Source organism: Ranitomeya imitator, chromosome 10, assembly GCF_032444005.1.
Source record: "Ranitomeya imitator isolate aRanImi1 chromosome 10, aRanImi1.pri, whole genome shotgun sequence".
NCBI classification, from domain to species: Eukaryota; Metazoa; Chordata; class Amphibia; order Anura; family Dendrobatidae; genus Ranitomeya; species Ranitomeya imitator.
Genome location: NC_091291.1, coordinates 127,121,879 through 127,138,175, shown reverse-complemented (window position 1 = coordinate 127,138,175; position 16,297 = coordinate 127,121,879). Strand labels below are relative to the sequence as shown.

General features: G+C 41.2%; 1 protein-coding gene across 10 annotated transcripts in view; it reads left to right on the top strand.

Moving 5' to 3' along the window:
- AGRN (agrin) overlaps window positions 1-16,297 on the top strand; it is a 626,510-nt gene that overhangs the window by 442,298 nt on the left and 167,915 nt on the right. The window lies entirely within an intron of this gene.

Sequence of the window (16,297 nt, the reverse complement as noted above, 5' to 3'; positions counted from 1 at the left end):
AGTCTGTTTGATTTTGTAATCGTCACCTATTGGGTTGTTCCTTCCTTTTACTTCCCGGTGTTCCGCTCTGTTGTTTGTGAGTGCATATTTGTACGGTTGCTATTTTCATTTATCCCTGTTTGTTCTCCCTTGTCAGTCTGGTTTGTGTATACTTATATTTCATTTCTCCCTACTTTCCTGGGTGGGGGTTGGTGGGGGGGGGGTTGGTAAATAATGGCCGCTTCAGGAGCTTAGCAAGTTTCGTAGCCCCGGCATCTTTATCATTAGAAGTAATCCAGGGAGCAAGGGTAGTTAGGGCGCCCCTAACTTTATGGATAGGGAAGGAGCCCCTAGCCCCAGGATTTCTAACTATAGTATCATTGCAAGACCATAAAAATTAGCAGTAAATAAAAAGGCCTGTATCTCTGGAACTTAATGGAGGATTTAAGAAGTATATAAATCGGAAAATTCAGGGGAGCAGCTGGAATAAAATGAGAGCAATAACTGGTTACTTCTGACCTGGTCACAGGCCATATTTAAGCAAGGTGTATGACCAAAACCTAGAGGTAACAGAGACGCCTATACAAAAACAAATCTGATACAAAAGGAACAAAAATGGATGCAAAACTGAAACCAAAGCGTGCATTCTTTTTTTGCTCCATTTGTAACAGATCCATGATTTTCTTTAATAGTGATTCCATTACAAACGGATGATAACTGAACACTCCTTAAGCTGACAATACACCTTAAACAGCTGTTTAATAAACTAATATTCTTTTGGCAGACCACTATCTGTCCCACCTACCTTATACATTGGAACACTCAGTTAGGCCCAGAATTCATGTGTTAAGCTGGGGAATAATGCTGCATATGACGCCAGATTACTTTTTACTTTTATGATTCTTTTCACAAGTTACTGTAAACTTCCATTGTGGGCACCGATGAGTTTCTCTTAACACATGCTCTATATGCAGAAGCCTCAGAAGCCCCAGATAATAATGAAGATATATTAAGCCATAAAGAACCTAATAGATTCACCTCGAGCATCTTCTGACTTTGCTTGTTGTGTTTATGACATCATAATTTCATGTTCCTTCACTGAAAACTCTGTGTTCTCTGATGACATTCTATCAATAAAAAGATATATCCGTGTATCTGAATGCACTCCCTTGAAGGTGCGTGTTCAGCTGCTAAATGAGGCAGCTATAGATAAATATGAACCGTACAAGGTACCATTAGTGTAGTGGTGCCACAGAGATCAATAGCAATGCACATGTCTCATAAAGGTGCACCTACAGGACACTCCCAAGCATACTATCGAACATGAGAAAAATAGGGATATAGTCCAATATAGTCAAAATTTGTAAATTTATGAAAGTGTTATACATAGCATATAAATAGATAAAAGTACATAGACTAGGATCGGGTAATGAATTGTGGACAGTATGTCCTGACTACAAATGATCTTATTTATTGGGGTACAAAGGTGCTTACGTGCCGCGAAGACAAACCCTTTCAGTTAAAAGAATAATATATAGTAAGAATACAAGTGTCACAGTGATTCTGGTAAACCACGTGCTACATAGAAGTTAGGACAGGGTTGTACGCTCGCATATGTGCTTACCCATAGGGTTGCTGAGTCAGGACCTGTGTCCACACCGCCACCGACGCGCGTTTCGCCTCTTTATCAAGGTGCGGTAATATGCTGTGTGCCTGACTGCCCTTAAATATCCTCACCATTCTGTGTCCATATGGATGGCGCATGTGTACGGATCCAAGCGCCGGTGATTGCATTACTTCCGGCAAGGTGCGTCAGATATGCGAGACAGGAGGGCGTCACATGGACGTCACTGACCCGCACATGTCAGCACCCAGCGCCATCGGCAATGCCCCGGAACGCACGGACCGCAGACATGCGCACATGGACCAGGAGGTGGTACAATATTGGACAGGGAGGCTGTAACTAGATCTAATCACACAGGTATAACATACTACAAATCACTAGTAATTGTAAGTAAAGGAAACCTATTAAAAATAAAGTTCTCTTTCTTTATTTCTAATAGGTTTCCCTTACTTACAATTACTAGTGATTTGTAGTTTCTGTTATACCTGTGTGATTAGATCTAGTTACAGCCTCCCTGTCCGATATTGTACCACCTCCTGGTCCATGTGCGCATGTCTGCGTTCTGGGGCATTGCCGATGGCGCTGGGTGCTGACGTGTGCGGGTCAGTGACATCCATGTGATGCCCTCTTGTCTCGCATAACTGACGCACCTTGCCGGAAGTAATGCAATCACCGGCGCTTGGATCCGCACACATGTGCCATCCATATAGACACGGAATGGTGAGGATATTTAAGGGCGGACAAGCACACAGCATATTACTGCACCTTGATAAAGAGGCGAAACGCGCGTCGGTGGTGTGGACACAGGTCCTGACTCAGCAACGCTATGAGTAAGCACATATGCGAGCGTACAACCCTGTCCTAACTTCTATGTAGCGCGTGGTTTACGAGAATCACTGTGACACTTGTATTCTTACTATATATTATTCTTTTAACTGAAAGGGTTTGTCTTCGCGGCACATAAGCACCTTTGTACCCCAATAAATAAGATCATTTGTAGTCAGGATGGACTGTCCACAATTCATTACCTGATCCTAGTCTATGTACTTTTATCTATTTATATGTTATGTATAACACTTTAATAAATTTATAAATTTTGACTATATTGGACTATATCCCTATTTTTCTCATGTTCTATATAAATGAGGCAGCTAGTCTTATTCCGCTCAGGTTCTGTGACCCGGCAATCAGCGCAAGATGTCACAAAGGCCGGCCTCGTAATATCTGTAGATGCAGGTTAATCAGGTTTGGTTTCAGTGACAGCTGCCTGTGACCTTGAGTAAATTGCTTTGTGTTTCCTGCACCTCCCTGCAAACGGGAATGATACTGTAAAAGTCTAGGGCATGCCGCTCTTTTTTTGTGTTTGGATGTAAAATGATGTTCTTATTTTGATTGCATAGCTCAGATACATGTATTATTCAAGTAGGGTCATGATTATGAAGGATGAGTTGAGTCCAGGAATAGATAAATAATGCTAAAAGAGGACTTAAAGTGATGAGCGAACGTGCTGGGATAAGGTGTTATCTGAGCATGCTCTGGTGCTCAGAGTGTCTTCGACGTGCTCGAAAAATATGTTCCAGTCCCCACCCCTGCATGTCTCACACCTGTTCTACAGCCACAAAACATGCAAGAATTGCAAGTTTGTTAGACACCCTCTGCATGTATTGCAGCTGTCGAATAGCCATGAGACATGCAGCCGCGAGGACTCAAATATATTTTTCTAGCACGCTGAAGACCCGCTGTTAGCACCTGAGGACACTCAGATAACACCTTATCCCAGCACATTCGCTCATCCCTATTTGTTAGCTCTTCTGACATCTCCATTTTATTCTGTACTCTTGTTCTCTCTCAACTAACCATTCTAGACCATTCTTGTTTAAAACTCTGTGTTGTCCCTTTTCTCTGTTATTCCTCCTAGAAATGTATGATTAAATAGCCAACAGGGTGTTACCATTCATCTTGTCCAAAGGGTGTGTCCCAACCCTTTAGCTCTGATTGGTCGGTGTTTGATTGTGTATGGACACACCCTTAACTGGTAACAACCAGCTATCATTTTATTCGTCTTTTTTTTAAGAGGAAGAACCGCAAAACCTATATGAAAATATCCAGAATTGTTAGTTCATGAGAAACAAAGATATTATCGCAAACCGGTCCTCCTTAAAGGATATAGGCACCTTCAGGGTCATTTTTCTTTCTTAAATGCATGTATATTTTGGGCTTAATATAATATCTGAAACTATTTTTCACAAAAAAAATTGTTTTTAAAAACTGAAGGAGCCATAAACTGTATATACGGTACTTTTTAATCCATTGAATCTACACAATGGATTGGTGAAAAATGGATGAAGCATGAATGGAATTCTGAAATACAAAGGATGTCTTTTTTTTTTTCATCCATGTTAATGGATTATCCATGGACAGATGAAAATAGGAGTTGCTTTGAGATGCATAGATCCATTTGTGTCTATACGGATTAATGAAACTCTATTGTGTGCTGTCCATAGTCAGCAAATGCACGTGTGGAATAGATGTGTGACTTTAGCCTTATTTGCCCCAATTCACAATCGATGAATCTCATGCAAAAAATTTTTAAAAAACTATTTCCCAACTCCTCCAACGCTCCTGTATTTTGTGCCAGAGAGCCACTGCCAGACGCCACTGGGGGCAGCTCAAAAACAATAGGATTGGCAGTCCGAAATTGGACATGGTGGATCCTTCTCTCTCCTTTAATCATCTGCAGGAGAAGATTTGCAAGACGCCCAGACACTTTAAATTGTCTGCCGACCTGCTGATTTGTACGGATTTGGACAACTTCAGTCTAATGTGTTGTGAATTCTGTTGTCGAACTCCCTCCTGTGGTCTGGAATGGTACTTCGGCAAGTTCTGTCTATGGGCTCCCTCTGGTGGCTATGAGTGAAGCTGCTGCTTCTGAGGTTCCTTACACAGGTGACATGGTTTATCCTTTGGTTGGATTCTCTATTTAACTCCTCTCAGATCGTTACTCCATGCCAGCTGTCAATGTTTTTGCATTCGTTCAGTTCGCTCCTGGATCTCTCTGGTGACCTGCCTTCTCCTGCAGAAGCTAAGTTCCTTATAGTCTTATTTTGTCCTCTGTTTTCTTGTCCAGCTGGTTTTCATGATTTTGTCTTGCTAGCTGGAAGCTCTGGGATGCAGAGTGGTCCCTCCGCACCGTGAGTCGGTGCGGAGGTCTTTTTTGCACACTCTGCGTGGTCTTTTGTAGGTTTTTGTGCTGATCGCAAAGTTACCTTTCCTATCCTCTGTCTGTTTAGTAAGTCTGGCCTCCCTTTGCTGAACCTGTTTCATTTCTGCATTTGTGACTTTCTTCTTTACTCACAGTCAATATATGTGGGGGGCTTCCTTTACCTTTGGGGAATTTCTCTGAGGCAAGGTAGGCTTTATTTTCTATCTCTAGGGCTAGATAGTCCTTTGGCTATGACAAGGTGCCTAGGTCTGGTCAGGAGCGCTCCACGGCTATTTTTAGTGTTTGTGATAGGATTAGGGCTTGCGGTCAGCAAAGCTCCCACATCCCAGAGCTCGTCCTGTATGAGGTTTAATTATCAGGTCATTCTGGGTGCTCCTAACCACCAGGTCATAACACTAATGTATGTGGGGGGCTTTAACTTTTTTAATCTCTTTTTTCCAGCTGTTTTATGGTCATAAACTACATTAAAAGAGTGCTAAATGTTGATACAATCATTAATTAGTTTTTAGGAGTTTTTAGAGGAGACTGAAGAGTAAGGGTGCTTTCACATTGTATTCGTGGCTCCCGTCGGGGCATACATCCGAATCCCCCCCCCCAAAAAAAAGTGGTTCAAATGTATTTGACGACGGGACCATAGACTGTAATGGTGACGGCAGAGAGAACGTGCTCTCTGACGTGCATTGTATTCAAGTGTATACGCCTACTTGAGGCAGACACTCAGAATCCGTTTACTATATCTGAGTGTCCGCCTGGGCGTACACTTCTGAGAATGATGCCCATCAGAGCGCACGTTCTCTCTGTTGTCACCATTATAGTCAATGACCCCGTTGGCGCATAAGTCCGAATCCCGTTTTGCGTAAGAGGGTTCAGATGTATGCTCCAATGGGACCCACGAACGCAATGTGAAAGTGCCCTTACAGACACTTTTCATAATGAGCTCACTGGTGTATTTGCAGTTAAGTCAGTCTGCAGCCCGCAATAGGTCACGAAACATAGAAGTTATAGAAAACTAACTAAACCCAATAATCCTAAATAATTTTTAAATCCAAAATATATTCAATTAAATTTAGACACTAACCATATTGTTTCTAGATGATTTTTCCCCCAAATCCATTGACAATTGATTGTAAGCACACCGTCCTCTGGCCTTGAGACTTATGAGTATGTAGGAAAGAACTTGTTTAATGCCAACCATAAGAGTAGACTAATATTGGCTAAACCCACTGATATCAATGGGTTTGGCTGACTGTCTAATGTGGATGGGGGCCCCGGACAATTGTCAGTAAAGTTAAGAATCCGGCATGCCCAATTTTGGAATTCCAATCCTTTTGATCTCCTGGAGATAAGCCACTGCCAGACATTGATGGTGGCTCCTTCATGGAGAAGACATGAGGTGGTCCTGTGTATTGGAGATCCATTAGGGTACCGTCACACAGTGCAATTTTGATCGCTACGACGGCACGATTCGTGACGTTCGAGCGATATAGTTACGATATCGCAGTGTCTGACACGCTCCTGCGATCAGGGACCCCGCTGAGAATCGTACGTCGTAGCAGATCGTTTGAAACTTTCTTTCGTCGTCTAGTGTCCCGCTGTGGCGGCATGATCGCATGGTGTAACATATATCGTATACGATGTGCGCATAGTAACCAACGGCTTCTACATCGCACATACGTCATGAAATTATCGCTCCAGCGTCGTAGATTGCAAAGTGTGACAGCAGTCTACGACGCTGGAGCGATATTGTTACGATGCTGGAGCGTCACGGATCGTACCGTTGTAGCGATGAAAATTGCACTGTGTGACAGTACCCTTAGAGATGACCGCCAACCAAAAGATGGTTCAGCCAGTAGTCATCTGTGTATAACGGGTTTAAGGGGTTGTTCTGACTGTGACAACCTCCGATGTGACATATTGGAAGGGTCGCATTGGTGATGATTGGGGCACTGTGGATGAGAGATTTCCGAGAGGCTCTTACATGGTATTCCAATACTTCAACCCCCAGCCCTCGGTGGTGGGTGCAATTGTTCCCTTTAGCTGTATTTGGGCATTTTGAGGAGAAATCCTCTGTATATGTAGACATTGCGGCGCACACATGATTTTCTACAAGCTATTGGCTGCTTAGAGATATTTCATTTTGGTGACACTCATTTCTCGCATTGATTTCTGCACCCACACATTCTTTTCCTTTGTTTGGCTTTCTATCTATTTTCCTTCCCTTCCTTGCTCTCCTTCTGAGCGAAGCCTCATAATCTCCCCATTGCTAGCAGCTTTTATTTCCCCATATACTTGTCCTTTGGTCAGGGCAATGAGCAGGCTGTATGGATTAGCTGGGTCACATTAGCATAGTCTGCCTGTGATAGAGGTGTTTCTGTATCTAGGAGGGGAAGGATAGCCTGAGCCTGAGGATGTGTAGGATCAGTGGATTTGCATACTGCTCAGCTCATGGCTCTTGTATTAATTCCACTCCAGCTCTCCTGCCTCTGCCACACTAAAGATTTAGCATTGTGTCATTAACTCTTGCATACAAAAGAGATGCTATATGTATCTCAAAGCATCCGGCCGCTTCCTTATTTGTCCGGTTTGGTCAGCGGGAGGTTGTCTTATCCATATCTGTGGGCAGCGCTCAACTAGAGTTCCATGTTCGAAAAGAGGATAGTTGCGGGAAACCAGATAAGTTGCGGCTGAGGTTACATAATATGAACCAAATTTACATGTCATGCAAAAAAAGGTTATTTAAAGCTTATCTGTAGTAACATTAAACTCTGAAATATCTATTGCTAAGTGCTAAGGTACACGTTGGGAGTAATGCTTTCTGAGCAAGTATAGAAAGATTCTCCGGTATCGTTTGGCACCATCCAAAAGTTGGGTTTACACGGGTAGATTTCTGCTTGTAACACTCGCTGATTGACAATATAAGTCATCCGGCGCTTGTTTAAGGCTTTACATAGGCTTTTACTAATGCAAACTGTAAAGGTACCACAATGTCCTTGTTTCGAGGAATATGCTTCTGACAGCTTTTATTGTGGGGCCCGCATAATGGATCCAAATCAGTTAGTGATTGGGCATTTTGGAAGTTCATCAGCAAATCAGTTTTATGCTAACGTGATAATAATTGGGAATATGCATTCTTAAAATCAAAGGCCCCAATATGGCCCTCAACTATCATGGGTCTATATTAGTATTGGTTTTCTAAAATGGCCCAAATTGACCATTTGGACCCTTTATTCTCCAGGACTCGGGTCCATCTGCAACACCTGCATCCATTATAGTTATGCTCCTGCTAGGAGCTTACAGCATGTCTGTAGAAGCATGGACTCAGGTGCAAGAATGCCAGAACTAGATCATTGGGAAAGACATCCTGCCATCAGCAGATGTTTAACACCAATAATGATGAGATCAGATTTCTCCCTTCTGTGATTTTACCAAATATCTGCAGTAAATTCCACGTGATAAATTCAGAAAAAAACACTTTTGAATAAAAAAAACCACTTTGCTTTTTACTGAAAATCATCACTTTTGAGGGAATTAATCAAGACTGGAGTTACATGCAGCAGTCTTCATAAAGTGAAATCTTCCTGGAGCTGGGAGCACCAAATTAATTAAGAAATGCACACCTCCTAATAAATTTGGCACATTTTTGGGCTGCCCATGCACCAGAGAATTAAATCTCCACCAGCTATGAACTAGTGTAGATTTTAGCTACACGTTTTGAATATTTTCTGGTGTACATTAAAGTAAATTTGTCACATAGGGTGTGGTCCTGACCCATTTTACTATACCCCATCCATTATGTAGAAAAATGCAAAAGGGAAAACCATGTTAAATTTGTGTGCAGATTTGCCTTGCTGTGGATAACTCAGCCTTTGTATAATCACTTAGAAAAGTGCTGAATATTTGCTTCTCCTGTATGCTAAATAGAAGCTCCATTTGCTTCCATTTTCCTTGCACGTTTTCCTTTCCTAAGTAACAGACTTCACTTATCATCTCGAGTTCTCCATTTAGGTTTCTTGATTGTTAGCAGTAAATGTGGTGATTTTAATAAATCTGAAATGCAAATAATACACTTTGAGGTTGATGCGTGGAAGGTGGTTTACTCCAATGACTTCAAAAGCAGATCTGGCTGTTTGTTTCAATGTACAAGCTGCATATCTTAATAAATAGATCACTGAGACCTGATGGGGCTGGTTTACTTACATTGAAAATCCATGTCATGTTCACATGGTGTGTTTTTTTTAAATACATCAAACACTGAGTTTTTCAACTGGAAATGGCATCTGAAAGAACCTCAATTTTTGTGGAATTTTTGAAAGTTTTTATTTTCCTGAAGCTTTTCTTGAATTGATTTTTAAGAGTTATAGGATACTTGCAGCCTTTTGATTGAGCATTGCCTAGTTATAATTTATTCCTTCAGGTTCCACTTCAAAGAAGTGACATACACTTTTTTTTTTCCTCCAGACATTTTTCAAAACCTAAAAAAATGCACTAAAAACCCTCATGTGAGCAACAAAGTGAATTTTCATATAAAGGAGTAAGTAGAGTTTTCCAAACATTTTTGAAGTCGTTTTTGAAGACGATTTTGGCTGTATGTACACTGAGTCTTTGTGCTGAGGTTCAGGAAACTGAGCAGAAACTCAGGGTATGTGCACACGTACAGGTTTTTTTGCAACAAAAATGCGATAAAAACGCATTAGAAACTGCAGACCCATGCATCCTATCATTTAGAATGCATTCTGCAATTTTTGTGCACATGATGCGTTTTTTTCCGCAAAAAAAACGCATTGCGGTAAAAAAAAAGCAGCATGTTCATTAATTTTGCGTTTTTTTTTTCGTGTTTTTCCTGCTATTCTATGCAATGGGAAAACGCGTCAAAAACGCGCAAAAAACGTGAAAAAAAACGAATGAAGATTTCTGGCAGAAATGTCCGGTTTTTGTCAGGAAATTTCTGCTAGAAAATCCTGACGTGTGCACATACCCTCAGAGTTTTTGATAAATTTTGCATTTTTAAGGAGCATCGGTAGAGTTCTGGCTCTGTTTCTGCTCAAAAAGCTCAGCAAAAAGACTTGGTATGCACACAGCCATTTACAACGAATCTGCTCTTAAAGAATTCCGAGAAAATAAAAAAACTCAATGGAACCTAACCTTAGAGTGTGTTCACGCGTGAGGATTTTGAAGCGGATTCTCTCCAAAATCCACATAAAAGAGTTATCAAAAAAACATTTGAAGTGGTTTTGGATGTAGGTTTTTGTGCAGATCTGCTTCAAAATCCAAGAACAAAAACTTAAGGTGACCATTCCTTAGATTTAAATCTATCAAACTTTTGTTACACAATCTGGAAGGATTGCATAATCGTAGATCCTTTTTTTCCTAGCCTAATCACCAGCGGGCGCTAGGCTTTTTGGATTAATAGGAAAGGATGCAAACTTTTTTTTAATGGGTCTTCCCTCTTGTGCCAGTGCGATCAGTGTCGGATTGGTGTGTCAAGGGCCCACCAGTAACATGAACTCCGGGGCCCCACTTTTCAGCTGCATGCAAATATGACTTTATCCTCATTCACAAAATTCTATAGCAATAAATTGGTAGATTGTTAGATTTATAAGATGCCGCCTTTGTATATGGTGAATCAAGTGTATTGTGACAGGGTGGTTAACATTCCTGCGTGGGGGCCCACCAGAGGATTCTCCTGTTCTCCTGTGGGCCAGTCCAAGCCCGAGTGTGATAGCACTCTTATCTAATTTGCACCCCTCGCAGCTTTTATTGCCTAATGGAAGGAGGGAAGGTTAGACACATCTTAGAGCTGAACTCATATATTCCGATCTTCTTTAAGTGCTTTGCTTAGTTTCATGCATTCTGGCATCTTGAGCTCCTTTTATTCTAATAACTTAGCTTAAAGATACCTTCTGCCCCTGTTCAGTTTGCCGCTTGCCGTAGAGAGCGGAGAAGATGTTCATTTACACACTGACATGTTAATGCGCCTGTGCTTCACATTAGATCACTCAGTTTTGTAACAAGCCCAGGACGCCTCAATATGGGCCACTTGCCTACCAAATGAGTTCCCGATAATTAGCATTGTGATGCCGCACCAGATGCGAGAGGTTGGGGTAATGGGTTCATTCTCGCAGCCGCTTGTCTCCGATGTTACTTGTGTTGGGAGCTTCTACTTTACAGGCACAATGTATCACCGTTGTTAAGCGCTAGCAGCTTAATTTGTTGCCAGTTTCTGAAATGGAATAAATTAACTTTCTTTAGATTCATCGGAGCGATAGTGTCAAAGCCAGAGGCTGCGACTTGCAAACTTGTGATTTCAGTTACCGATTCAGTAGTGATGGGAACTAATCTATACCTTCCAAGTGAATAAAATAGTTAAAGGGACAGTGTAACATTAATTTTTATTCCTCTCTCTCTCTCTCTCTCTATATATATATATATATATATCCGATCTGCACCTGAATTCATGAATGATAATGACTTCTATTACATTGATTCTCTAGTGTTAATAAATAAATGGCATCATCCATAAAGGCAGCATGATTCTCCCCCTTATTCACTAATCTTCTTGTGCTTGGGAGTTTTTTCCCATTGATTTCAAAAGGATTGTGGCACAGGTTATGCACTGAACTATCCAAGTCTTATGTGTGTAAATAGGGTTTCCAAATGCTAGCGATTCTAAAGGGTAACGTGTCTACTTGCGGAGTATGTCAAGCCAAGCCTTACATGTCAGAGTGAGGAGACTTATAAACCATGCAATGCTCTTCTGGGAAATTAAATATGCAAATGGTATCTTCGGAGAGGAAGAGCACTAGAACTCTAGCGCCACCTATTGGAAGTAGCAATCCTAAAAGTCAATATCAACCCTCTAATGAGCATTGTCATATGACTTAAGATAAAGTCAAATAAGAACAAGTCAATATTGACTCTTTAACAAGCCTTGCAATATGACTTGCGATAAAAGCCTAACCAGAATCTCAATTGGCAGACATGGTGTTTCGGGGTGTTGCCTCCTCATCAGTGCAAAGTATGAGATATGATTTGGGTAGGTGAGAGGCTCTGGACTGATTAAGTCTAAGGCTTGTTTCACACTTCCGTCCGGGGTGCATCATATTGCAGTGAAGTGATGTATCAACGGATGTTGTAAAAATAGTGGAAAACGTGTGTAAAGCATCCAGTGTTATGACGGATGTGTCGAATAAGTTTGTGCCTGAATTTTAAGGTATAAAATTCTAGAGAGAGAGACTTGCTCAGGAAGAAAAAATGAGATACGTTGCTGGATTCCTGTGTTTGACGGGCAGCTACGGATGCTGCGTCCATAGGCTTCCATTATAGCCAACGACAGACAGCGCAGGACCTGTCGCTGAGCGATTTTCCGACGTGCAGAAAAAACGTTCCTCTGAACGTTTTCTCTGCACGACAGACCGCTATTTTCCGACGGATCCAGTGCACGACAGATTAAATGGATGGCCATCTGTCACAGTCCGTCGCTAATACAAGTCTATGGGAAAAAACAGGATCCTGCAGAAGAATTAGCAGGATCCTGTTTTTTCAAAACTCGACGGATTTCGACAGGAGGAAAAAGACGGAAGTGTGAAAGAGGCCTAAGGGGTAACGTTTCTCCTTGAGGAGAGTGACAAGCCAAGCCTGGCATGTCAGATTGAGATTTATAAGCCATGCATGCTCTCCTCTGAGAAATTAAATATGCAAATTGTATCTTCATATCAAATGATGCTAGAGGAAAATTTCCACCTGGACTTTTACCAGTGCCATGGAAAAATTAAAGTAGCATTAGCCCCAGTGAGAATTAGACTTATTAAATGACAATAGGGCTAATCCTTGTGTAGATTTCTTGCGCACTCATAGCACATCCAGGGAAAATCCGTGGTAGGACTTGAATGCCAACCTCGGATTTCAGCTTTAGGACTAGCTGTCAAATTAAATTTGATGTGTGAACGAAGACTAATACTGCCTTACACTGTTAAATAAAACTTTGATACAGTGTCCAAACAACATAGTGATTCGTTGCTCAAATAATTCTACCATATAAAACTAGGGGAACTAGAGCGTAGTATTTTTCCAATAACTGGCTATGTTCACACAAAGTTTTTCTACAAATTTTTGGAGTAGAAACTGAGCAACTTTGAGATTTGGGAGATGACTTTGAGAGTTTGAGCTCAAAGTCTTGAAGAATCTGCTCAGTTTCTGCTCCAAAAACACCACAAAAATACTCCGTGTGCACATAGCCATTCCCATGTTCCTCAAGGGATCCCAATAAAACAAAGAAATGGGGATCCATGGCACTTGACCAATTTGCCATTCTCTAAAAGTCACTTAACTGTATATCAAATAGAGGTTTTGCTATGAACAAACACATATATGTAAATGTTACCCTACCTGTTTCACACATCCAAATTATACAGTCCGAGTTTGCACCACAATTGTCCACACTGACTGCAGGTATCCTAACCTGAACTCAACAGTCTGATAAATGATTGTTAGGGTGCTTTCACATTCTGTCCTGGCACCTGTTTGGTGGCCCCTTTGGGGCATACATCCGAACACCCGCAAAAAAGTGGTTAGGACGTATGTGCCGAGGGGGCCATAGACTGTAATCATGTCTGCAGAACGAATGTGTTATTTGAAGTGCATCATTTTCAGGACTGTACTACTAGGTGTGAGTGTCTGTCTTCAGTGCGCATACACTCCCGAAAATGATGCATGTCAGAGCGCACGTACTCTGCCGGCACCACTACAGTCTATGGCCCTGTCGGAGCAAAACGGGGTTTAGACGTAAACCTCGATGGGGCTGCCAAACAAGTGCCTGAATGCCATGTGAAAATGCCCTTAGGGCTCGTACACATGGCCATATTTACATTTTTGCTGCATTTTATTGTCGCATTTTTTTATGCAAATTTTAAGCTGTGTTTTACAGTGCCAGTAAAAGCTATGAGATTTCAGAAATCTCATGCACACACATTGTTTTTTTTCCTGACTGAATTGGAAAACTTCTGATTTTCTGAAACCAGTAACATGTCACTTCTTTCAGCGTTTTTTTTTTCAGCTTTTTTTTAATTTTTTTTTTTCACACATAGAAAGCAATAACTTCAAAAATGCTGTAAAAAATGAAGTTCTATGGTTTGCGGCCTTTTTAGTGAAAAAAGGTAGGTACAGCAAAATGTGAAACACATTTATTTTTGTGATTTTTCCAAGTTTAAATCATAATGTCTTGGTCTCCTCTCCTGAAAATGGCTGTTAGGATTAGTACAGTTTAATAAGTGAACATTGGCCGACCAAGGTGTGAAACTGAACAATACCTGATCAACTCAAGGACCGACCAAAGTGTTAAAGTAAACAGTGTACTACAAACTCAGACAGACGTAAAATTATTTTTTCACTAAATAATTTGATCAAATTGCCCTTTTCTCCCAAAAATGGTTTCACATATGTCTTGCATTGGTGAACTGCGTTCATGCTTCTGTGGTGGAAGGAAAGCTAAACTTTGGGATCCTGAAAAACGCAGCAAAACCTGCTTTTTGTTAGCAGCTTTTTTACTGCCGAGAGAGCAGGTTGTGGCTGCAGAACAAAACGCAGCAAAAACGCAATGTGTGAACATAGCCTACCAGAGCCAAAGCCTGATGTGTGAAACTTTTTAATTACTAAGGGGTATGATGGAAAATGTTGTTGGAATTTTCTTCAGAAAAATGATTAGTTATACGAATAGCATCTGAATAGTTTATATTAAATATATATTTCCATAAAATGATTGGCTTGCTTGCTACTTATTGTCTCATTCCCATTAGGATGGAGAATTTACTGTATGTAATACTCTGGTACCTCCTAATAGAAGCTTGTTATTTATGAGAGGCAGCAGAGCCTCCTGTAAGTGCTTGTGGACATTTTGATGGCATCGCTAAGCACCATATGTCTGCTATGATCCCAGGCTTTCTCCACCCTACTATCTGAGAAATGAAGGATCATCAGAGCTTTCCAGTGAGCGGGAAGCACTTGTGTCTCCAAGTCATCTAGTTTTGATGATGTCTTATTCATAGACACCACTCTGGATGATTGAGATCCAGTCTAACAAGTGCCTGTCTTAATCAACCTTCTTCTTGACGTGATGAAAACAAGGGACATCTTATTAACCCAGGACTTGAAAGTCATGAAATGCAAAACCTCAAGGACAGTTGCTCCAGAGATTGGCTTGTGGTTAGGTTTGTGTGGTTCAAGAGGTATTTCAGGAGGCTCCTGAGATTGCAAACCCAGAATCTGCATTGCTTCATGTCAATATTCACATTTTATAATATTACTTTAAATCCTATGCTCTACCGAATTGCTTCAGATTTAAGAACATTGAAGCCAGAATTCCCCCTTTAACTTAAGCCTCAATCTATTTGCAAATGACTATACCACCGTTATGCATCCATTGACAATCCAGTGCTGCCTCTCAGATGCTTCCTTCCGGTCTTGATATTATGACCACTGCAGCCAATCACTGCGATCAGTGGTCATCCCAAGGTACACTACCCAATACCATTGAAGCCATGGATTGACTGCAGCGGACAAGTGTTGTAGGCTTGATGTGAACAGTTCCACCATGTCAACAAGCCCGTCAGGGACCAGTGGTGGGGCTGTGCCAGATCGGCAGTCAGTAATTGAGGCTGTTTTTGTTATTTACATACAGATAAAGCCTTAGGATAGCAGGCATTTGATAATGAAACAGCCCTTTTAACTTGTTGGTTCATGAATACTATTACAGAGCTACTGGGTGTAGCACCGTTGGAGATGACTGAGATGGAGCAGGAGGCAGCTATCTCCATAATGTATTTTTTTTACTGGCAGTCTCCTTTGGAAATCCAGCATCTGTTGGACAAGAGTGATAGATGCTAGTTAGACCAAGTAATTTCAGATTGCTTATTTCTATGCTCCTATTAGACATAACATAGCCAGCAAATGTCGTGTAGACAGAAGTTATCACTCTTGATCCCTCATTAACTTTCACGTTCAGCTCAGAACTGCCAACAAAATAAGTAATGGCTATGGTTAACTTAGGTTAAATATCTTTGTGTGGAGTAACACAGCTGGCACTGGTGGTTTAGGAGCCACTTTTGTAGACACTTCATTGTGTTTGCAGCAGGAAGATTTAGAGCTTGCACAGCTGGTCGGTTGACCTCTGACCAGTTGATATAAAAATCAATATCTGAATATCCCTGAAGACCTTATTGACATCCTGATAGTGGAAGTGCCTCTTGGAGTCATGATGTTCTTATTCTAGCAAATATTTTCAGGCTTCCTCTTGTAATTCGCCATAATCTTGAGCAGTATTTTCCTCTTGACAGCATGTTATGGAAGAAACCTCCAACAAATCTATATTCATACAAGTGTTGGGTACTTATCAAGACAAGCTCTGCTGGAGATTCAAGGCACAGCAATGCCTTAGATGAGCATGCCACTGTTAATTAAGTCCAGTAGGACCCTGTGGC